The following is a 24,468-nucleotide window of genomic DNA, read 5'->3' as shown; positions in this document are numbered from 1 at the left end:
TTTAGTTCCCAGAGTCTGAGAAAAAAACATAAAAATTTTAAAGAAAATTCCTTTGTTAGTCAGCTTTTCTTTCTGTCTAAGCAGCTGTGGGAAAATCCCTTTATACTTAGATTGCAGAATTCTAAAAGGTTACATTCTAACAAGTTTTTAAATGTTCCAAACAATCAGAGTAAATTTTACCTGTTCTATACTATACCATAGAGTTTAGAATAAATGTTCAATAAGAAGGCTAACTTTCAACCTAGGCTGGTAGCTAGCCATTGAGAATAGTCCACACACGTTTGTACCCAACTTGGGGAATTTACCATTGTACATAGTTTGAGTCTTGAGGCTGAGAAAATTGTGTAAGTTACTGACCCAAGGTTGACCATGCCCCAGATAATGCTTCAGTCTGGGAAGTTCATAAAGCATGAAGTACATAAAACAGAATATAAGTGTATTGATTTATAATAAGTGGTTGAATAAATGAGAATGCAAAATTTTGAAATGAGTTTAGCTATAAAATTCTGCTCCCTGTAGCTAGACCACACTTAAAATTACATTATCCAACAGTGATAGAGTAAGCATTCATTCATTTTGGAATTAAAAATATTATTTATTGAATGTCTACCATGTGCCAACTACTGTACTCAGTATTTGAGATATAACATTAAAAAAGATAGACATAATTCCTGACATCAGTAAGCTCATATTCTAGTTGGAAAGATGGAGATATTATGAACAACAAATAAATAGATAGAAGTCATATTACTGGTACAAAGAGGCTTACAGTTTTCAGAGAGCATAGAATGTGGGGACGTAATGTAGTTCAGAATCAAATGGAGGTATGTCCTGAGGACATGATATACAAACTAAGATCTGAACATGGTTAATTAGGTGAAGAGGTTAGAAGAAGCATGCTCAAGATAGAAAACTGCTTGTGTGCTGATCCCAAGATAGGGAAGAACTTGATTTTCATATCACTACATGAAGGCCCCTATGTCTGGAGTGTAGAAGACAAGGGAGAGATGAGACAAAAATACATTAAAATGTGCAAATCATGTAGATTCTTTAAGGGAATATATTAATAGATATTAGTCTCAGGGCAATAAAAAGTTATTGAGCACATTTTAGCTAATGAATGATATAATATGACATGCATTTAAAATCAAAAATAAGTTCTGAGTGCTGGATGGAGAGTGAACAGGGCAGGGACAACAGTGCAGTAGAGAAAGTGAGACAGATAGGGCCCAGGCTGAATGTCTGCAGCTGGCCTCCTATTGATCAGCAGGAACACTGAGCCCTTATTAGATGAAAGCCCAAGCTAGATGACTGGCCAAAGACAACCTGGAAAGCTACCCCATCTAAGCAACTGAAGCCAACCCTATTGTGTACAACTCACTCCAGTTTGCCTCTGCTTTTCCACATGTACCTCTCTTAAAAACTCTCTATTTCAGAGCCTTGGTCTTTTTTGCTGAATGCTCTCTTCAAAGAAGACAAGGACCAAGGTCCTTCTAGCCATACCACCTCCAGAATCAAAGGGCGCTTACATAAGTTGAAGTAAAGTTCTACAGAGAGGATAGAAATTCCAGAATTTGGTAATAGGTAATAGGTTGGATATGAGAACTAAATATAAAATAAAGAAAATAAAGAGATTAGTAGTAATTATTTTGAGAGAGTGGGTGAATGAAACACTTAAAATATTAAAAATATTTAAATTTAAATAAAACAGTCACATAATCATTAAGAGTGAAGTTCTGGTTTTACTACTTTTGATGTTTCTCAGCATGTATCATTTGTTTTTTCAGTGTTATGTTAACTTATTGGATTCTGTGCTGAAATGTCATTCAACTATAAATAAAGTCATGTATAATATAAAATGATTAACTCTTCAAGTCCATTTCTAACATATATCCCTTAATGTAACATTTACTTAGCTTCATTTATAATTAGAACTTAGTCCTGTCTTTTAATTGAGATATAACATAACATTTAGTAGTTCAATTTGTTAGTAGTAATGAACCCACATCTTATACTTTTAAAGACATTGAGCTATGCTATAGATTATGGTAATACTTATTTGACTCATGAAGAAAGATGAAGCTAAAATGAAAGCTGAACACTGATATAGTCTGCAATGTTGTGCCATATCATAGACTTTTATTAGCTCTAATTGAAGGATGAATTAATCAGGAATCTTTCAGTTGCAAATAATAGAAAACCAACTTAGTCTTGCTTACGTTGAATAAGAAATTGCTATTGTCATTAAGTGGTAGGTTCACAAAAATATCATTATTGATAAATGACAAATATTAGAGAGAATTCTAACTCATCTAATCACTGTGTCTAAAAAAAATAATAACAATAAGTTGCTTAATTGGTCAGACTTAGATACTTTGGTGGCTCTATTTACTGAATAGAATATATAAAAGTGGGAGAAAAAGTGTACTCCCAATTGAATGTAGGATGAACAATAAATGTCTCATTATGAGGAAATCATTTGTCCTGCAATATTTCATTGACTGGTCCACAGTATTCTTCTTGACACAGTCGAAGACAGAAGACATCTGAAGAAGTTTAATACAGTGGATGGGATTTAACCTTGCTCTCTCATTTCAACTGTTTCTTAAAGAACAGAGTTCTAAGACTTCCTTGGTTGAGTAAGCTCCTGTTCTTTTCCCTGGAGCTTTAACTCCAATCAGAATAATTTGCAGCAAGAGTTCCTCTAGGGCTTCCTTACCTATTCCCACTTTTGGACTCTCCCTTTAGTCACTGTCATCCTACTTTCCGGAGACCAAAAGCTCATACACTGGCTATCAGAAAGTCAGAGTATTCCATGACCGAAAAGTATAAGTCATCATTTTCCTCTTCTCTCAGCTACTTACTCAGTCACCCTGTTGCCTCACAGTAGATCCACTGACTCTTGGCCTGTATTACTGGCATCCTTGCTCAGTGGACCTTTTTTTTTTTCTCTAGGGCTGAGCTTTCTTGTAGCTTTTATTTGTCAAGACTCTCTGTAGGACCCTGATAAATCTTCATATTCCTGTACTTTATTAGCAAAGGTACAAAGTTATCCAGTGTGTCCATCAAGGCTGGCCATTTTGAATGGTGTGGCTTGAGAAAGTTTAATACAGTGAATGGGATTTATGAACTCTGAAGCAGTGCTAATTTATGGAACAGGTCAGGAAAAAAAGAGTTTTGTTTGTTTGTTCATCTTAACAGCAAGTATGAATCTTCCTCACAAGAAGAGGCCTATCTCAGTTGAATCTTCTTTTTTTTTTGTTGTTTTTGTTTTTTTTTTTTTTATTTTATTTTTTTTTAAATTTTATTTTATTTTTAAACTTAACATAACTGTATTAGATTTGCCAAATATCAAAATGAATCTTCTTTGCCAAGATTAACTGGGGTAGAATACCAGCTCTTAAGAAAGCTTGAACTTCTGTGCATGAATCAAGGGAGGATTTATTTTGTTGCCTCAGAGAAAAAGGAAAGATATGGAAAACTAGGACTTGGACACAGAAGATAGTGGAATGCTGTAAATGACATGAACTCCTTCCTCGTAACAACTAAATTTTCAATAAATTCCAAAACTCATTAGATATTTAATTGAAGTGGACAGTTTTTAGACATGACTGAAAGGACTGATATCAGAAATTAGTATAATTTCAGTGGAAAAGAACTGATGTGAAAAATGGAAATGTAGAACAAAGTACTGGCTGGCTATGAGGAAATAGCTTTCATGAAATCATTGTCTAGACTCTTAAACATTGTCAATTTGGAGATTGTCAAGTTTTTCACAATTACCACATATCCAGGGAGCCCCAGATAACTAAATTACACTTAGAGGAATAGGTCATTTCCAATATCAGTCACATTTAAGAAAAACCATGATAACCTTGAAAAACAGTGTCTATAACACATGATGTTCAACTATTGACAAGTATATAGATAATAGAATAGATCCTATAGTGATAAAGTGGCTTCCCTAGTGGCTCAGACAGCAAAGAAACTGCCTGTGATGAGGGAAACCTTGTTTCCATCCCTGGCTTGGGAAGATCCCCTGAAGGAAGGCCTGGCACCTACTCTGGTATTCTTGCCTGGAGAATCCCTATGGACAGAAAAGCCTGGCAGGTTACAGTTCATAGGGTCACAAAGAGTCCAACACGGCTGAGCAACTAAGCACACACATACTGCTAGAATAAATTTCTGCATGCATGCCACCACACAAAAATAGATAAGCAAAAGGTCTTTTTGTTTATACAAAAGGCAAGTATTTATGTCATCAGGCATCATTTCAGAAAGGATGGGGGAAAAATCAGAAAAACAAAACACCACCATTGTATAAATGGAACACATGAAACTCATTACTAATGCTTTTGTAATTTTTACTATGTACCAATTACTTTTTAAAATCTTCTAAACTATTAACTCATTGAATCTAGCAGTAGTTTGAAAGAAGCATAGTCACCACAGATGAGATAAATAAAGCACAATGAGATGAAAAACCTGTTCAATCCTCACTAGTAGTATTAATAACTGACATAGGCAGAATTTTAACTCAGGTCATCTGACTGAGTCACAATTTAAATCCTGTGTATAAGGCTTTGGGAGAAGTTAATGAAGACTAATTAGTCACTTATACAGATGGGAATTTTGAGAGGATGTAGCATAGTAATCGGAGAAGGCGATGGCACCCCACTCCAGCACTCTTGCCTGGAAAGTCCCGTGGATGGAGGAGCCTGGTAGGCTGCAGTCCATGGGGTCGTGAAGAGTTGGACACGACTGAGCGACTTCACTTTCACTTTTCACTTTCATGCATTGGAGAAGGAAATGGCAACCCACTCCAGTGTTCTTGCCTGGAGAATCTCAGGGATGGGGGAGCCTAGTGGGCTGCCGTCTATGGAGTCGCACAGAGTTGGACACGACTGAAGCGACTTAGCAGTAGCAGCAGCAGCATAGTAATAAGTGTGTATAGAGTTATTGCTGAGGTAACGGATGGACTTGCCCTGAAAAATAAAAGCAAAAGGGATGATGGCACTTTAAAAATTTTATTCTTCTGTGTCTCTCTTTGTTTGTATATTTGCCAATCTCTGGCTCTATATAGACAGAAGATCAGTTATACTGGATGCTTGGGGCTGGTGCACTGGGACGACCAGAGGGATGGTATGGGGAGGGAGGAGGGAGGAGGATTCAGGATGGGGAACACATGTATACCTGTGGCAGATTCATTTTGATATATGGCAAAACGAATACAATATTGTAAAGTTAATAAAATTAAAAAAACAAAAACATAAGTACTTTGTTTTTATTTCAATGGGCATTGCTAAAAACAACCCCAAACTACACGATGCTATTAAACAATTGGGTGAGAAATAAAGACCTAGGATCATGAAAAGCAAGCTAGTTGCACAGAAGAACTCTTAGGAGCAGGATGTATTGATGGCAATGTTACTGGTAAAATATAGAATCACAATATAATAAGCTTATTTTTAAACAGTACATGTTGTTTCTTTAAGTGTTCTGAATTTATATTACATTAAAAACATTTTACCATAATCTGCAATTCTGTTTTCTCTCTGATTCACTTGGCCAGTAAACAATTTCTCCTCTATTTATAGCAGGTTTAAGTTACTCTCTGATAACCTTTCCTAATTGGAGAAGTTATTTTAACAGTTCTAGTAAAGTAAACTCAACTGTTCATGTATAGTAACCAGTGAAACTAATTGATAATTGTCTTTCACAGTTGATTTCAAACATCTCTGTAATAAATCCTTTGGATAATTAAACGAATAAATCTTTGGTGAAATAAAAGTAACTGCATTTATAAGACAAATATTAGGTAAATCAGTACAGATATAGGCTGGAAGAGGCACAGGGAGAATTACTGTACAAACTTGAAAATAAAAAAATCTAGAAAAGTAATTAAAAACATATATATAAATAGAAACAAATATGAGTATTTCAATTTATTCCTTTTTTTGTTCTAAATTAATGCTTAGCTGTAAAGTAAAATATATTATCAAAGTCATAAAATTCCTGAAAATTAAAGATTAAAATATGAAAGAGGAAATACTAATGAATACGTAACGACAAAATATTTAAAATTTTATTGTGGGAGCCAGATTTTATACATACACACACACATAGCTTTTACTGGTATACAAACAATAATATTTCATAATAGTTCACATATAGGTATCCCTTGGTATGGTTCTAAGACTGCTCCGCCCCTGCCCCACTCCCACGGACACCAAAATCCGTGGTTGCTCAAGTCTTATATAAAATGGCATAATACAGTCAGTCCTTCATATTTACAGGTTCCATATCCATGGATTCAAATTCCATTCATGATTGTTTGAATCTAAGGATGAAGAACCTATGGCTAGGGAGAGCCAATGGTACTTGTTACTAAATGAGAAGAGATGTTAAAGACAATAACATCAACAGTGAAAAAATTGAATGCCATAACTGATACCTTTAACAGGATAGACTATTATAATTTCACACAATGGAAATATTGATTGCAACTTTTAGAACACAGTATTGGCAATAACCTTTCACAGTAAGACTCAACCAAGCAAGTAGGCCACATGGGTAATTTCCACTTGCCATGGATAAATGCCTATCCATTTTTTTTCACTTTTAAAGAAAACAGTAGCCCCTTTATATCCATTTCCTTTTTCTAATCACTCGGATACTACTTTACTAATTACTACAACTCTATTTGAACTTTGTCAAAGTTCTAACTTGATGATTCTAATATTCCAAAGTATGTAAAAATTACACTTCTTTCTCACTTGACAAAACTGATGATAAAATTTTGAAATTAACTTTTCTACATTTACCTGTGCCATTTTTTCATATTATGTTTTGTTTAATCAATCAATAGATTTCCTCTTTTGTTTCTGTTAATTAAATTTGTTTATTCAAATATAATTAAATATATAATAATTAAAATTAAAGTTTGTTACATTTTAATACTCCTAGCTAATCTAGATCTTTCCTTTTATTTTTGCTTTGAGTTATCATAGACCCTACTTAATCTTTCTTTTTAAAATTTTTTAATTGGAGAATAGTTGTTTTATAATGTTGGACTGATTTCTGCTGTACAACAATGCAAATCAATCATAATGTTTTATATATATATATATCTCCAGCTGGCACTAGGGCATCAGTGGTAAAGAACCCACCTGCCAATGCAAGAGACATAAGAGCAGTAGAAACCATTCCAGAATTCTTACCTGGACAATCCCATGGACAGAGGAACCTGATGGGCTACAGTCCATAGGGTCACAAAGAGTCAGACATGACTGAAGTGACTTGGCATGCAGCGCATGCACACACACACACACACACACACACACACACATGCAGATATATATATATATATATATATATATATATATATATTTACACATCTACTCCCTCTTGAGCCTCCCTCCCCTCCATCCCAACCCTGATTAATCTTAACTTCAATTTACTTACAACTTAGATTTATTCTAAAGCTTGTAAATTACCTATTATATTGCTGTCTCTATTTGTGCATCTTCTTAGCTCCTAATGCATGACATTAACTGTGAGTAATTCCTTGGCAGAAGGAGCATTACTTGTCCAATTTAGACATCATCTTCCTTCTTGCCCAAATCCCTCATGATAAATCAATTCGTAGACCCATAGATAAATGGTATATATGCTAATGGACTTTCCTGGTGGCTCAGATGGTAAAGAATCTGCCTGCAGTGCAGGAGACTTGGGTTCAATTCCTGGGTAGGGAAGATCCCCTGGAGAAGGAAATGGCATCTCACTCCAGTATTCTTGCCTGGAGAATCCCATGGACAGAGGAGCCTAGGGGACTACAATCCATGGAATCTCAAAGAGTCAGACACAACTGAGCAACTAAAACACATACATGTTAATGTTAGACTTGGTTAGTTGTATAACAAGGTTCCTTAAAATCTGTGCAGTTCATAAGGCAGCTAAAAGCAGAGCAGTTTCTCTTAGCTGGAATAGATTCCATCATTGACTTGTCAAGCATGAATCATTTATTGGAGGTATGGATGAGGTTCTGACTTTCCACTCACTCTTGAATCTATTACAATCTGATACTCACTCCCAACACTCACCTTCTCTTTTGAAAGTTACCAAACATTGCCCACTGACAGATTTTTCTCTCTTGCCTTATCTTTATACAACATTGATTTCATGGTTGAGATCTCATTGATATTGATCCTTCAAAGATTTTTCTCAGTATTTCTCGATAAATGTTAAGAACAGAGAATTAGTATAAGATAATACAATTTGTATTTTAAGATAGCTCAGGCTGAAAACAATCATAGTTGAACAAAGAACTATGGCAGCTTTCATAACTGGAGGCAAGTGTAGAGTCTAGACATGAGCTGAAAAAAAGTGGCCTTTTTAGGAAGGAGAAGAATGAAATAAAGACTTAAAAATACTTTAGATTGGCAGAATGAATATAATAGGGAAATGCCCCAATGCAAAACAATTTGCTTGCATACAGTTGTCCTCTTAATTTCATCCCCCTGATTTTGTCAAGAAAGCAAGTAGCAAGGAAGGAGGAATCACATTGTCACATGTATTCTGAGTGTTTAAAATATGGATTCCTGCTGAAATTTCATGCAAATGAAAATCAGTAAACTAAAAAAAAAAAATCTAAATTGAGATCCCAGGTCAAATACTGACATAACCAAAAAGGTAGCAGCAACACAACAGATTGAGGCTGAAATAGTCATCAGATCGGATCAGATCAGTCGCTCAGTCGTGTCCGACTCTTTGCGACCCCATGAATTGCAGCACACCAGGCCTCCCTGTTCATCACCAACTCCCGGAGTTCACTCAGACTCACGTCCATCGAGTCAGTGATGCCATCCAGCCATCTCATCCTCTGTCGTCCCCTTCTCCTCCTGCCCTCAATCCCTCCCAGCGTCAGAGTCTTTTCCAATGAGTCAACTCTTCGCATGAGGTGGCCAAAGTACTGGAGTTTCAGCTTTAGCATCAGTCCTTCCAAAGAAATCCCGGGGCTGATCTCCTTCAGAATGGACTGGTTGGATCTCCTTGCAGTCCAAGGGACTCTCAAGAGTCTTCTTCAACTCCACAGTTCAAAAGCGTCATAGTTGTAGTCAATTTAATTAGTTATAATCATAGCTTATAACTACCTTGGGGGCTTTCTCGGTAGCTCAGACAGTAAAGAAACTGACTGCTAATACAGGTAGACCCAGATTCAGTCCCTGAGTGGGGAAGATCCCCTGGAGAAGGGCATGGCAGCCCATACCGATATTCTTGCCTGGAGAATTCTATGGACAGGGGAATCTAGTGAGCTACAGTCTATGGGCTATATAGTCTATAGAGATGACTGAGTGACTAACACACACCCACACACACACACACACACACACACAGTCATAGCTCAACTTTGGTTCAAATTGAAATTAAAACCTTTAAGAACCTGAGTAATTAACTTATCATCCTAATCCCAGAAATAGGAAATTTCTCAGACTTAGTGTAAGAAAAAGAAAACAATACAGAACATTCTCTACTCTGTTTTGAATATACTCATGCATTATGAGATATGAAAGAAAAAAATGTAATTGATTAATAAAAAATTCAGTCAATAGAAGCAGACACACAGATAAATTAGTTATTAAGAAAGCAGATAGACTACTCTGCTCAAGCTGCTTTAAGAAAATATCAGACTAGGTGGCTTAAACAATAAACATTTATTTTCCCACAGCTCTGGAAGGTGGAAAACCAAGACCAAGTACCTAGTCAGTTTAGTTTCTGGTGAAGTCTCTCCTCCTGGCTTTCAGACAGACACTTTCTTTCTGTGGTTCCCCACAGCCCTTTCCTTAGCACATTCATGCAGAGAGAAAATGAGATCTCTGGTAACACTTTTTATAAGGACACTAATCTTATTCATTCAGGCTCCCTTCTTCAAGACCTCAGTTAACCTTAATTGCTTTCTTAGAAGTCCTATCTCCAAATACAGCCACTCTGGTGATTAAGGGTTTCAGCACATGAATTTGGGGGAGGTGACACAAACATTCATTTCATAATAGCAAGCAAGCAAATATTTCAAAACAACTGTAATTATGTTAAATAATAACATACTTAAGGTTGAAGATATAGTCAATAAGAAAAACAAAGAAACAATAAGAGAAGAAGCTAGATAAAGCAAACTTCTGAAAACTTTAATTCTTCAGTGGGAATTAGTAGCATTTTGGACCTACAATTGAAAGAGTCATAGAATTTGAAGGTAGTTCAGTAGAAGTTATTCAGATCAAAGCAAGGAGAGATGCATCAATGTACTGTGAGATAATATCTCCAGTAATTGAAATCTTAGATGAGAGAAATATAGGAGTAGGAAACTATTTCAGGAAAAACTGGCCAATTTTTTTTTTCAAATTTGATTTAAAATGACATCTGATAGTTTTAAGAAGTTAAACAAACAACAGGATCAGCAGATGAAAGATGAATGAATATAAAGAAAATGCATACAGCCATATTTTGTTATTTTGTTCAACTTGCTGAAAACTAAAGTTAATAAGAAATTCTGAAAGCAAGAAGGTAGAAAAGAAATATCAGGGAGCAAAAATAATATTGATGACTGACTTATCAGAAACAGTGTAAGCCAGATGGCAATGAGAATGATATCTATTAGAATCAATAGAAGAATAAAAAAGAATAAATATGAATAAATTAGAGTTAAATAACTAAATCAGATGTAAATAACTAAAAATATAAAGATAAAAAGACTTTTTTTGAAAGTAGAAAAGAAAATAAAAACACATCATTCGTAGATAGAATTTAAGTATGGTAGCCATCTCATATGAAGCTATATAGATGCTAAAAGAGTATGGAAATTGGAAGAATATTCATAAATTGTTTAAAGAAAACATAATCACAGTCTAAAATTATATATACAGCTTAAAATATATTCAGTTAAAAGAAAACAAATGTATTTCATTATGAGCAGACTGGTACTACCAAAAAGGCTAAACTATATTCTTTATCTTGAAGAGAAATGGCAGCAAATGGAAATCTGGATTTTTTTTTGAGAAAACAAAGTGCATTAGGAATGGTAAATATGTAGGCAAGTATAAATGGTTATTTTCTGCTAAATTTCATTAAGAGACACATGGGAGTTTCAAGGGAAAATACAACTTTTATTTGTGTGGTTTATAATTTAAGTAGATATGAGAGTTATAGCATAGAGGATGACGAGGGGAGTCTATAGACATGTATGGTTTCTGCATTTATGTCAACTATTATAAAATCCAAATAACCAGAAAGTTAATGGATGATATATTCATTATGTTTTAATGCTCAGAACAAACAATAAGCCAGATAATAGTATAATTTAAAAAAATATAAAAATTAAAATATTTAAAAATATATTTAGTAAACTAAAACATGTTAAGAAAGAACAGACATAAAATAAAGGAGATGCAAAATATATAATAGTGGGCCTATACTTTATCATTATATTAAATGATTATTAACAATGTGCATGGGTGCTAAGTTGCTTCAGTCATGTCTGAATCTGTGCAACCCTGTGGACCATGGTCTGCCAGGCTCCTCTGTCCATGGGATTCTCTAGGTAAGAATACTGGAATGGGTTGCCGTGCCCTTCTCCTGGGTTATTCCTGACCCAGGGATGGAACAAGGGTCTCTTATGTCTTCTTCATTAGCAGGTGTGTTCTTTCCCATTAGTGCCACCTGGGAAGCCCAGTTATTAACAACAGAAACCAACTAAAAGGCAGAAACTGAAAATATGTTATAGAGAATTGATATGTAAATATGTACTAGAGACATATGTTAAATAAAAAACTATAATAATGAAAATAAATTGATGTAAAAAGATAATTTTTCTATGTTTACAGTAGGCAAAGAAGTGCAGAGTGCTATGTTAATAAGAGGAAACACATATGTCAAGCAAAAAATATTAACAGAGAAAAAGGACACTTCATGATGATAAATAAGTCAATTAATTAAGAAGACAATCATATATGCAAATGTGACTAATTATAGAACTTCAATATGCTTGCAAAAAAATCAATGGAATTAAAAGAAAATATACACAATGCCATAAAAGTTGTTATACATTATAAACCCATCTGTCAGTAATTGATAGAACAAATTGAAAAAGTCACTAAACACAGATGACTGAAAACCACTGTCACCCACATAGACCTACATCACAAGAATAATCCTGACATTTACATGCACACATTTGACCAAATGCTGGGACATTAAACACATCTGGATGCACATTAAAGGATGTATATCATTCAGATTATGATAAGATAAAAATATTAAACTATAAATAAATATCAAAAAGCTATATAAGAAGATTCCAAAAAGTATTATTAAATATAAAGAGCTAGGTTAAAAGTAAAAGTTTGGAACCAAGATATATGATGCAAAATCCAAATGTAAAGCAGCTAATGGAGTTACATTCATATCAATCAAAGTTTGAGAAACAGAACATTACTACAAATAAAGGACCATTTTATAAGAATGAAAGCATTACTTAATCAAGGAGATATAGCAATCCTAAATATGTATGCAACTATTACCATATGTTAAAAATACATAAAGCAAGAATTGATATAAGTTAAATAGAAGTAGATGAAACTGCAGTTCAATTGAAGATTGCAATATTTTTCTTTTGGCATTTAATACAAGTAATCAAAAAACAGAAAAGATCTCAAAGATCTGAAGGACACTATTAACAAACTAAATTGAATTGATATTACAGATGAATGTACTCAACAATGACTAAATAAATATATTTTCAAACTTAATGGAAAATAGGCCAAATACTCTATCATAAATAAGTTTTAAAATTTTCTAGGAAATTGCACAGATAAGATTTCTTGATCATAGTGAATTAAATTATAAATAATAAAAAAACACATGGTAAATCCCCACATTCTTGGATATTAGAAATACACTTCTAAATAATCCTTGAGCCAAGAAAGAATCTATAGCAAAAAAGGAAGTATGCTAACTAGAAAATACTGGAATATCACATATCAAAATTTGTAGGAAGTAACTGAAGCAATTATTAAATCTACATCTTTATACTGTGAGATATAGGCAAAAAGTTATGACACTGAAAGATGAATTCCACAGGTCTGTAGCTGCCCAATATGCTACTGGAAAAGAGTGAAGAAATAATTCCAGAAACAATGAAGAGACAGAGATAAAGTGAAAACAGGTGATGGAAGAGTCAGGGGAGTGTGTAATTTCCTTGGTTCCGTCCCAGTGCAGCAAAAATTTGAAGCAACAGACAGACCAGTGCTATAGCTCAGTTTTAATTAGAAAGCAAAGGAAATACATCCTCGAGTCATGAGGGCAGGCTGGCCCAAAAGACGCAAAGAGAAGAGAAGCCCCAATCCTTCTAGGCTTCCTCCTTTTAAACATTTGTCTCCTCTTCCCAGAGCCTGCCCTATGTAAACTGGGGTAGCCAGGAGAGCTTTTTTTTTTTTTTTTTTTTTTTTTTTTTAATCTGAGGTCCTCACTCTGGTCCTCGGACCTTTCTTTGTTCTTTTTTCATGGACTTTTCCTTTCTTTGTATTTTAGCCATCACCATCTTGGACTCCTTTTTCCTATTCTAACTACCCAACGTTCCCCTCTCAAGATAGGGAGGCTCAATTCTTTAGGAATGGGGTGTTGAGGTCTCTCTGGCTACTTCCTGCTGAACTGGGAGGGCGAGGGGCATTGGGCCCCCTCCTCTTGCTAGTATCAAGCTTCAGAGGCCTTATAGTGGTGTCCATCTAAGGATGAGTGATATTTTCTGTGGTCAGGTGGTTTTATATACCTTTGTTGAACTGTCACTGCATGTAGCTTGTTGATCTGGACAGAGACAAAATGGGCTAGACAATTGATAATATGTGGAGCAACCATATTGTTAGTAGTTAGAATAGGAAACAGGAGTCCAGAATGACAGTGACTAAAAGACAAGGAAGGGAAAAGCCCGCAAAAATAGAACAAAGGAAGGTCTGAGGACCAGAGTGAGGACCTCAGGCAGAAAAAACAGCACTCCTGGCTAGCCCAATTTACATAGGGCAGGCCCAGTGGGAGGAAAAAACATAAAAAGAGGAGCCAACGGGCTGGGGTTCTCTCTCTCTCTCTCCCCTACACGGACGTGCTCATTCTCTCTCTCTCTCTCTCTCTCTCTCTCTCTCTCTCTCTCTCTCCTCTTTGAGTCTTTTAGGTCAGCATGCCCTCATGCCCCAAGGGTGTATTTTCCTTTATTTTCTAAATAAAACTGATCTGTCCAAGAACTATAACAGAGACTTTCCGAGAGCTCTGACGCACTGAGGGCTTTAACGTCCATTGCTTCAAATCTTTGTTGTGAGGAGACAGAACCAAGATTACACTCCCCTGACAATGTGGTGATAACAGGGGCAATAGCCAACCCCAAATTTCCCCTCGTCAAGAGAACGATCCCCCAAAGAGAGATTGTAGCCACCCTGATAACTCTCCAGCTCATTCTTTGAGATCCAGTAGGATGTGAATGCTTTCCTTGAGATCATGAGACTTTCTTTAATGTAGCTGGAGGGATTTACCCAGAAACAACATGTCTCATTTAAGATGACTCAAGTCCCTCCTTCTTCAGGTCAGGAGATCTATCTCATGTTTATTTTGGAGTACAACCCCTGCCAAGCTGTGTTGGCTCTTTAGAACTATCCTTTGAAATCTAATCCCCAGAAGCTTAATCTTTGGGGTGTTCATTAGAAAGACACTCACTGTATTCCTGAATAGGTATCTGAGACCTCCCCGGGACTCACAGGTGGGTTGAGTGTCCTCTTCTGTTTTCTTCCACAGCTTGACTTGTGAGTAGTGAGTCCAGGAGTTGTGTCCTGGTATACTGACTGCTGTGGGGATAGAAAGTATTACAGGGTAGGGGCCCTTCCATGTGGGCTGGAGTTGAACCTTTGGGAACCCATCTTTCCAGACTTTGATTAGGATTTGAGTCACTGGAGCACATAATGGTGGCTCTTTAGAATCTTTTGGGCCCTGGTTGACACCCCACAAGCATATATCCCGTTGGAATTGCCCAATGGCCATGGTATAAGACTGGAGGTTCTGAGCCTCTGGATCGAGGAAGAGGTCATTGACATAAAGAAAATTTCTCCCATATGGCATCTCATAAGGACTAAGACTAACCTGTTCCTTAGCAGCAATATAGGTGCAGAGGAGAGCTATTGGTGAAGCCTGCTTCCATCCCAGGGAGGTCTCCTGGATTATCATTTTTGTCATTGATTTTAAAAATTGGTTGGTTCTTTCTACTTTTCCTGAAGACTGAGGCCTCCAGGCACAATGAAGATAATAAGTAATGCCCAATACATTAGAGACATCTTGGGTGACCTTAGAAGTAAGTGATGTCCCATTGTCATTTTGTAATGACGTGAGCAGACCAAATCTCAGAATAATTTCATGAAGCAGTCTTTTTTACCACCTCCTCAGCCTTCTCAGACCAGGTGGAGAAGCTTTCAATCCATCCTGTGAATGTATCTGTCATGATAAATAGGTATTTATACCATTGAGAAACTGGCATCTGGGTGAAGTCCATCTGCTAGTCCTCTCCAGGGTAGGTTCCATGCCATTGGATGGGTTGGGCCATCTGGGGTGTTGGAGCTCCTTGGGGGTTGTTTAATTGGCAAGTGGGACAAGAGGAGACCACTTGCCTTATACTCATTTGGAAGCCTGTTCCTCTGAGGGAACTTTCTAGTAATCCTTGGAGGGACTTCTCTCCTAAATGAGAGGTGGCATGTAAGGAGTTAACCAACTTCCATTGGAGGTTCCGAGGCAGAAAAAGGAGTCCCTCCTTTTGGAACCACCCCATATGATCTTCTTGAAAACCCTCACTCTTAGCTTTAAGAGTCTCACCTTCAGTATAAGAAGGAGTTTCTGGCAAATCAGTCTGTGGAACTAAGGTGGCAACCCCTATTAGGTCATTGTTCTGTAATGCTGCTCTCTTAGCTACCTGATTGACTGCTTGGTTCCCTCATGCCTCTTCCATGCTCCCTTTTTGGTGTCCTTTAAAATGGGAGACTGAAACCTCAGTGGGCAGATGGACTGCCTCCAAGAGCCTAAGGATTTGATCACCATATTTGATTGGGGATCCTCAGGTAGCAGGGAAGATCTCATCTTTCCAAGTAGCAGCATATGCATGTAGCATCAGAAATGCATATTTGGAGTCAGTGTAAATGATTACTCTTTTTCCTTCTCCCAGCTCCAAAGCTCAAGTCAGGACTATGAGGTCAGCTAATTGGGCTGAAGTACCTGGTGGCAAAGGTTTAGCCTCTATGGTCTCAAAATTGGGACTACTGCATATCCAGCTCTTTTTCTGTCCAAGACAAAGCTGCTTCCATCAGTGTGCCAGATTTGCTCAAAATTGGTCAGAGGATCTTCTGACAATCCCTCTCGAGGTTTTGTCCAGTCGTCCAAAGTTTCTAGACAAGAGTCAAAGGGGAGAGAGTCCTCGGGGGTAGACAGGAGGGTAACTGGGTTAAGAACCTCACAAGGGTATACAGTCAGGCCTGGATTTTCCATCAGCACTGCTTGATATCTGAGGATCCTTTGATCAGAGATCCATAAATGGCCTCTCCCATTCCGGAGTTATTTCACTTGGAGGCTGGTAAAAATAGTTAGTTTGCCCCCAAGAGAGAGTTTTAAAGCATCTTGTATCAGGACTGCAATCGCTGCAAGATTTTGAAGGCAGGGAAAGCTCTCTTCCCAATAAGGGAATAGGACACGCAGGGACCACCAAAACCTGGTGGCAAAGTATTTGTCCATTCCAGCAACAAAGAAGTGCTTGGGTGAATCTTTTCATAATTGACTTCCCCATAGCACCCAAAATGGTACAGGTTTGGGAGGAGAAGACTCTGGAGAAGGAGGACAGGACAGAATAGGTAGCCCCTGTGTCAACTAAGAAATTCTTGGACCTACCTGCCACATCCAATTGCACCCTTGGCTCCAATTCCATGATGGTTATCTTTGATAGGCATGCTGGCTGGAGAGGGCTGCTTCAGTCCTGTTGAACCATCATGAGGGAAGGCTTGTCGCTTGACCTTGAGGCTCTATCGTCCCAAGGGCAGAGTGCCACTCAATGTCCCAACTGTTGGTATTTGTAGCAAGCTGTTTTAGGAGACTTGTCATGGTTTGGACCCTCTTCGACTCAATGTCTCACCTGTCTACAGATTAGGTATTTGCCTTGTGCCTTGTCCTTCAAGGACTTGGAGTTTGCCATAGGGCTTCCCTGGAGGGTGGCTAGCATCTGGGCATGCCATGTTTCTTTTTCCCTCTCTCCCTTTCCTAGGCCTTGGCCTCCCTCACCTGTTCTCTGTTACAAAAGGTATTGGCGGCTGTCTATACCATCTCATCTAAAGAGGCAGCTGGGTATTTCTGCTGTAGCTGTTGTAACTTTATCTTGATGTTTGATACATATTGGGACAGGTATTCATCCTTTAAAATCACTTGTCCCTCTTAAGAGTCTAAGTCGAGATTGGTAAAGTTTTGGAGGGCCTCTTTTAGACTTTCCAGAAAAGCAATGGGGTTCTCGTTGGACTCCTGAGTTATTGCTTAGACCAGGCACAGTCCCACAACTATTAGGTTTCCTTCTATGTCCATGGGTGGACTTCTTTATGGGTATCTTTCTGAAGCTTATGCTACCCATTACTGTTGCAACCTGAGAGCCGGCGTCCCCAGGCAAAGGTGCAGATCCCCAGGCAGGTTGAGGCATGACAGCCTCCTGGAGATCGAATCCCCAGGCAGGTCGAGGCATGTTGGCCTCTGGAGAATTAGGTCCTTGGCAGGTCAAGGCATGTCGACCTCCTGGGACACCTGGACTGGCAGATCCCTGAGCAGTTGGAGGGGTGACAACCTCCCAATGACCAGATCCCTAGGCAGGTTGAGGCAAGTCAACCTCCTGGGACCCCCCAGGATGGAGTTGGGCATCCCCAAGGTCTCCAGTGTGACTAGCACTGGGTATGATTAAGGGGTTGTAATTTTAACTCATTGATGCTTTATTCACTGTGATTGGCAATAGATATCATTATGTAAAGCAATCCAAGCCTGTGTCTTGAGACTGGCCTGGTGAAACAGCCATAAGACTTATCCTCTTATTGCTCTGAGGGAATGTAAGTCACTGATTTCCTCCCCTAGTCCTCCATAAGAGAAGGTTAAGGTGTTTCTAATGGTAAACATTTCATTGTCATAAACCCACTTTAGGTCATAACAGAAGTAATGACAAAGGAATGGTTATCTGGTCTTGTTAGGGGCATTAAGTGTATTTTAATAATAGTAAGTGGGGTGGAGCAATGTTCCCTACAAGGGAGCAGGGTCCTGGTTGTAGGAGTTAGTAAGTGCCATGAAATTAAAAGACGCTTACTCCTTGAAAGGAAAGTTATGTCCAACCTAGACAGCATATTCAAAAGCAGAAACATTACTTTGCCAACAAAGGTCCGTCTAGTCAAGGCTATGGTTTTTCCTGTGGTCATGTATGGATGTGAGAGTTGGACTGTGAAGAAGGCTGAGCACTGAAGAATTGATGCTTTTGAACTGTGGTGTTGGCGAAGACTCTTGAGAGTCCCTTGGACTGCAAGGAGATCCAACCGGTCCATTCTGAAGGAGATCAGCCCTGGGATTTCTTTGGAAGGAATGATGCTAAAGCTGAAACTCCAGTACTTTGGCCACCTCATGTGAAGAGTTGACTCATTGGAAAAGACTCTGATGCTGGGAGGGATTGGGGGCAGGAGGAGAAGGGGACGACAGACGATGAGATGGCTGGATGGCATCACTGACTCGATGGACGTGAATTTGAGTGAACTCCGGGATTTGGTGATGGACAGGGAGGCCTGACGTGCTTTGATTCATGGGGTCGCAAAGAGTCGGACATGACTGAGTGACTGAACTGAACTGAACAGACCAGATGTTCCATAAAAATGGAGTGGAGATTTGGTGCAAGGGTATGTTTGTAACTTTAGGAGAAGGGTGGTAAGGGTTTGGGCCCAAATGGCCTGCAGGGCTAAATCCCAAAGTGGCAAACATTATCCATGGAAGCCCAATTGCCCTTGAAGAGATGCCACCAACAGATGGGCGTTTAGCAGGCATTGTGTGCCTGTCACCTGCCTTAGCATGTTCACTGAGAGAGGTTATTTTTGCACGTGTTTTCGGAAACATGGAAGATGAAGGCCTGAATATCTAGAGAGATTGGGTATTATACAGTATTTCCCTCCCCAGGGCCAACTATTTTCTGGTTGTCCCTCCAGAAGATTGTAGAGGCAAAATTGTGAGCCCAGATAGGGCTCAGGAGAGGAGAATGAAAACAGGAGGGAAGGGGGCAGGGCCCAACTTTGAAAGAATGACAGCCCAAGGGCATAACAAATCAATTAAAATCAAATGGGTCCAAGATGACAAGTCAAATTTAACTAAATCTTGACCCTTAATCTTCATGCTAAATGACACACCCAGAGGTGCCAGGACAGTTGCAGTTCAGTTCAGTTCAATTCAGTCACTCAGTCATGTCCGACTCTTTGCGACCCCATGAATCGCAGCACGCCAGTCCTCCCTGTCCATCACCAACTCCTGGAGTTCACTCAGACTCATGTCCATCGAGTCAGTGATGCCATCCAGCCATCTCATCGTCTGTCGTCCCCTTCTCCTCCTGCCCTCAATCCCTCCCAGCATCAGTCTTTTCCAATGAGTCAACTCTTCACTGGAGTTTCAGCTTTAGCATCATTCCTTCCAAAGAACACCCAGGACTGATCTTTAGAATGGACTGGCTGGATCTCCTTGCAGTCCAAGGGACTCTCAAGCGTCTTCTCCAACACCACAGTTCAAAAGCATCAATTCTCCAGTGCTCAGTTTTCTTCACAGTCCATCTCTCACATTCATACATGACCACTGGAAAAACCATAGCCTTGACTAGACGAACCTTTGTCGGCAAAGTAATGTCTCTGCTGTCAAAAGCCTGAGGAGTGGGTGGTTCCCCAATTGTTGGAATGATCCTTCCACTCATTAGCATATGAAATCACCTAGCTCCAGAAAACTAACCTCACCACATTCCATGGCCACAGCACTTGCCCTCTGCGATGGCCCACACACTGTGGAGTGTGTTTCTCTCTGAATCTGAAAAAATCCACCTCTTACCTATAGCTATATCTCTCTCTGAATTTTTTGTAATGAGACATCAAGACCCTGAGCTTCATTAAGACCTACAGCCAGGCACCGTGGGTTTTGGCTGGACTCAAGTCCCAGAAGGGAGGAGCTGAAGGATGGGAATAAAAAGCAGTGGCAAAAATGAAGTTAGGAATCTCATTCATAACCTGCTGTCAAATCTGCTAAATACCCAAACTGTGTTCACAATTTTCATTGGCCTGATCCTTGGCACAAAGAAGATTAAGGACAGAAGAAACCTCCACCCTCTTGGGCAACAGCTACTAAGACACAGGAGATAGTAAAGCATTTGGAAAACCCTGGGGAACCCACTGCCACTCCTGTTTGCAAGGGGTTCGAGGAAATAAGAAATGAGATGTTGTAAAGGAATTAAGATTTCATTAATTATAAGTCCTTCCAGTTGTAGGTGTGAGGACTTCCTACCCCAACCAGAGGTCTTCTGAAACCAGTGAATTAAAATGGACTGGAATGAGAGAATTCAATGCAGATGACCATTTTATCTACTACTGTGGTCAAGAATCCCTTAGAAGATATAGAGCAGCATTCATAGTCAACAAAAGAGTCTGAAATGCAGTACTTGGGTGTAATCTCAAAAATGACAGAACGATCTCTGTTCGTTTCCAAGGCAAACCATTCAATATCACAGTAATCCAAGTCTATGTCCCAACCACTAATGCCAATAAAGCTGAATTGATAGTTCTATGAAATAGTTCTATGAAAACCTACCAGACCTTTTAGAACTAACACCAAAAAAGAAAAAAAAAAAAAAAAAAAAAGATGTCCTTTTCATCATAGGCACTGGAATGGAAAAGCAGGAAGTCAAGGGATACCTGGAGTAACAGGCAAATTTGGCCGTGGTGTACAAAATGAAGCAGGGCAAAGGCTAATAGAGTTTTGCCAAGAGAATGCACTGGTCATAGCAAACACCCTCTTCCGAGAACACAAGGGAAGACGCCACACATGTACATCACCAGATGGTCAATACCAAAATCGGATTAATTATATTCTTTGCAGCTGAAGATGGAGAAGCTCTACAGTCAGCAAAAATAAAGAATGGAAGTTGACTGTGGCTTGTTAAATTTAAATTTAAACGGAAGAAAACAGGGAAAATCACTAAAGCATTCAGTTCAGTTCAGTCACCCAGTCATCTCTGACTCTGTGACTCCATGGACTGAAGCACACCAGGCCTCCCTGCCCATCACCAACTCCTGGAGTTTACTCAAACTCATGTCCATTGAGTCGGTGATACCGTCCTACCATCTCATCCTCTGTCGTCCCTTTCTCCTGCTGCCTTCTATCTTTCCCAGCATCAGGATCTTTTCCAAGGAGTCAATTCCTCATATCAGGTGGCCACAATATGGGAGTTTCAGCTTCAGCATCACTTCCTTCGAATGAACATTCAGGACTGATATCCTATTTAGGATGGATTTCTTGGATCTCCTTGCAGCTCTAGGTACTCTCAAGAGTCTTCTCCAACCTCAGTTCAAAAGCATCAAATCTTCAGTGGTCAGCTTTCTTTACAGTCCATATCTCACATCCATACATGACTACCGGAAAAACCATAGCTTTAACTAGATGGACCTTTGTCTGCTTTTTAATATGCTCTCTACATTGGTCATAACTTTTCTTCTAAACAAACCATTCAGGTATGACCTAAATCAAATCCCTTAGGATTACACTGTAGAAGTAATAAATAGATTCAAGGGATTTGATCTGATAGAAAGCCTGAAGAACTAGGATCAGAGGTTTGTAACACTGTACAGGAGGCAGTGATCAAGATCATCCCCAAGAAAAAGAAACACAAAAAGGCAAAGTGGTTGTCTGAGGAGGCCTTACAAATAGCTGAGAAAAGAGGAGAAGCTAAAGGCAAAGGAGACAAGGAACGATATACCCATTTGAATGCACATTCCAAAGAATAGCAAGGAGAGATATGAAAGTCTTCCTTAGTGATCAGTGCAAATAAATAGAGGAAAACAAGAGAATGGGAAAGACTAGAGATCTCTGTAAGAAAATTAGAGATATCAAGGGAACATTTCTTGCAAAGACGGACACAATAAAGGACAGAAATGGTGTGGACCTAACAGAAGCAGAAGATATTAAGAAAAGGTGGCAAGAATACACAGAAGAACTATACCAAAAAGATCTTAATGACCCAGATGATCACAATGATGTGATCATTCACCTAGAGACAGACATCCTGGAATGTGAAGTCAAGTGGGCCTTAGGAAGCATCACTATGAACAAAGCTAGTGGAGGTGATGGAATTCCAGTTGAGCTATTTCAAATCCTAAAAGATGATGTTGTGAAACTACTGCACTCAATATGTTGGCAAATTTGGAAAACTCAAAAGTAGCCACAGGACTGGAAAAGGTCAGTTTTCATTACAATCCCAAAGAAGGGCAATGCCAAAGAATGTTCAAACCACCTCACTATTGCACTCATCTCACACACTACCAAACTAATGCTCAAAATTCTCCAAGCAAGGCTTCAACAGTATGTGAAACATGACCTTCCAGATGTTCAAGCTGGATTTAGACAAGGCAGAAGAACCAGAGATCAAATTTCCAACATCAGTTGAATCATTGAGAAAGCAAAAGAGTTCCAGAGAATCATCTACTTCTGCTTTATCGATTATGCCAAAGCCTTTGACTGTGCAGATCACTACAAACTGTGGAAAATTCTTAAAAAGGTGGGAATACCAGACCACCTGCCTTCTGAGAAATCTGTATGCAGGTCAAGAAACAACAATTAGAACTGGACATGGAACAACAGACTGGTTAAAAATCAGGAAAAGAGTACTTCAAGGCTGTGTACTGTCACCCTGCTTATTTAACTTATATGCAGAGTACATCATGCGAAATGCTGGGCTGGATTAAGTTCAAGGTGGACTCAAGATTACCAGGAGAAATATCAATAACCTCAAATAAATCAGATGATGCCACCCTTATGGCAGAAAGCGAAGAAGAACTAAAGTCTTCTTCACAAAGTCTTGATGAAAGTGAAAGAGGAGAGCAAGAAGTTTTGGCCACTTCATGCGAAGAACTAACTCCTTGAAAAAGACCCTGATGCTGGGTAAGATTGAAGGCAGGAGGAGAAGGGAACGACAGAAGATGAGGTGGATGGATCACAGACTCAATGGACACGAAGTTGAACAAGCTCCAGGAGTTGGTGATGGACAAGGAAGCCTGGAGTGCTTCTGTCAATGGGGTTGCAAAGAATCAGACATGACTGAGCGACTAAACTGAACTGAACTGATGCTATGAGAAGAAAGATTTAAAATCAATGATCTAAGTATGTAACAAACTATAAAGGGGAAAAAATTGAACACAATGTAGGGAGAATAAAAGAAATAATAAAAATAAGATTGTAAAATCAGTAGCAGTAATAGACAAAAACATTTAAAATTAACCATCATAATTTGATACTTGAAATCAGTAAATTACTAAACCACAGAAAGGCTAATTAAGGCAAAACATTGATTCAAATTGCAAATATTAAGGGTAACTGAACATATATTATTGCAGACCATTTAGACATTAAAACTGTAATAAAAGAATATTATAATAATTTTCAAAAATAAATTAGCAGTGATGATAGAAATAATTGATTACATTAAAATATTTTTGAGATAAAGTAGACAATATTTATTTATCATCATTTCACATGGTCTTCTGGTTCTGGAAAATAAATACCAATAAATCAGATGAAGGAATCAGGTCAGAATTATAGATTTAATGTCATGTCACAAGATGTCCCTTTCATCTTCCTTTCTTTGCACTTTAGAGATTCGTTTGCCTCACAAACAGTAACTGTTTTCATTCAGAGAAGTTTTGTTCACTAAAGCTCAATATTCTATGGGATAAGCATCTGGTTTATTACAGATGTGGTATTTTATCTTTGCATTAAAAAAAAAAAACTAATTGTTTAAAATACTTACTGAAATTGTCAGACACAGCCTTTGGTAACCCATGAGGCAATCAGAAAGTTTAGTCTTACTGAACAGCACTGTCTTATCCAGTGATTCTGAACTGTAGCCCCCTCTTCAATCTAATTGTTGGTGATAGTAATAAGCATATTAAAGAAAAGTTTCTCTCAGGCATAGTACCGGAGAGAAATTTTACTCCCTCCAGTGCTGTTTTCCTTAGTCAGAAAATGTAAATGAGTTATAAATGTACAGTCCCTCCCTCATCTGAACATCCCATGAGAAATATACAGGACCGATACTGTGAATCTCTACCATGGATATACACAAAGATGTTTCTGAAGAGTCAAGAAAGTCTCATA

Source organism: Bubalus kerabau, chromosome 12 (genome assembly GCF_029407905.1).
Source record: "Bubalus kerabau isolate K-KA32 ecotype Philippines breed swamp buffalo chromosome 12, PCC_UOA_SB_1v2, whole genome shotgun sequence".
Lineage (NCBI taxonomy): Eukaryota > Metazoa > Chordata > Mammalia > Artiodactyla > Bovidae > Bubalus > Bubalus kerabau.
The sequence above is the reverse complement of the archived record's forward strand: the minus strand, read 5'-3'. Positions refer to the sequence as shown.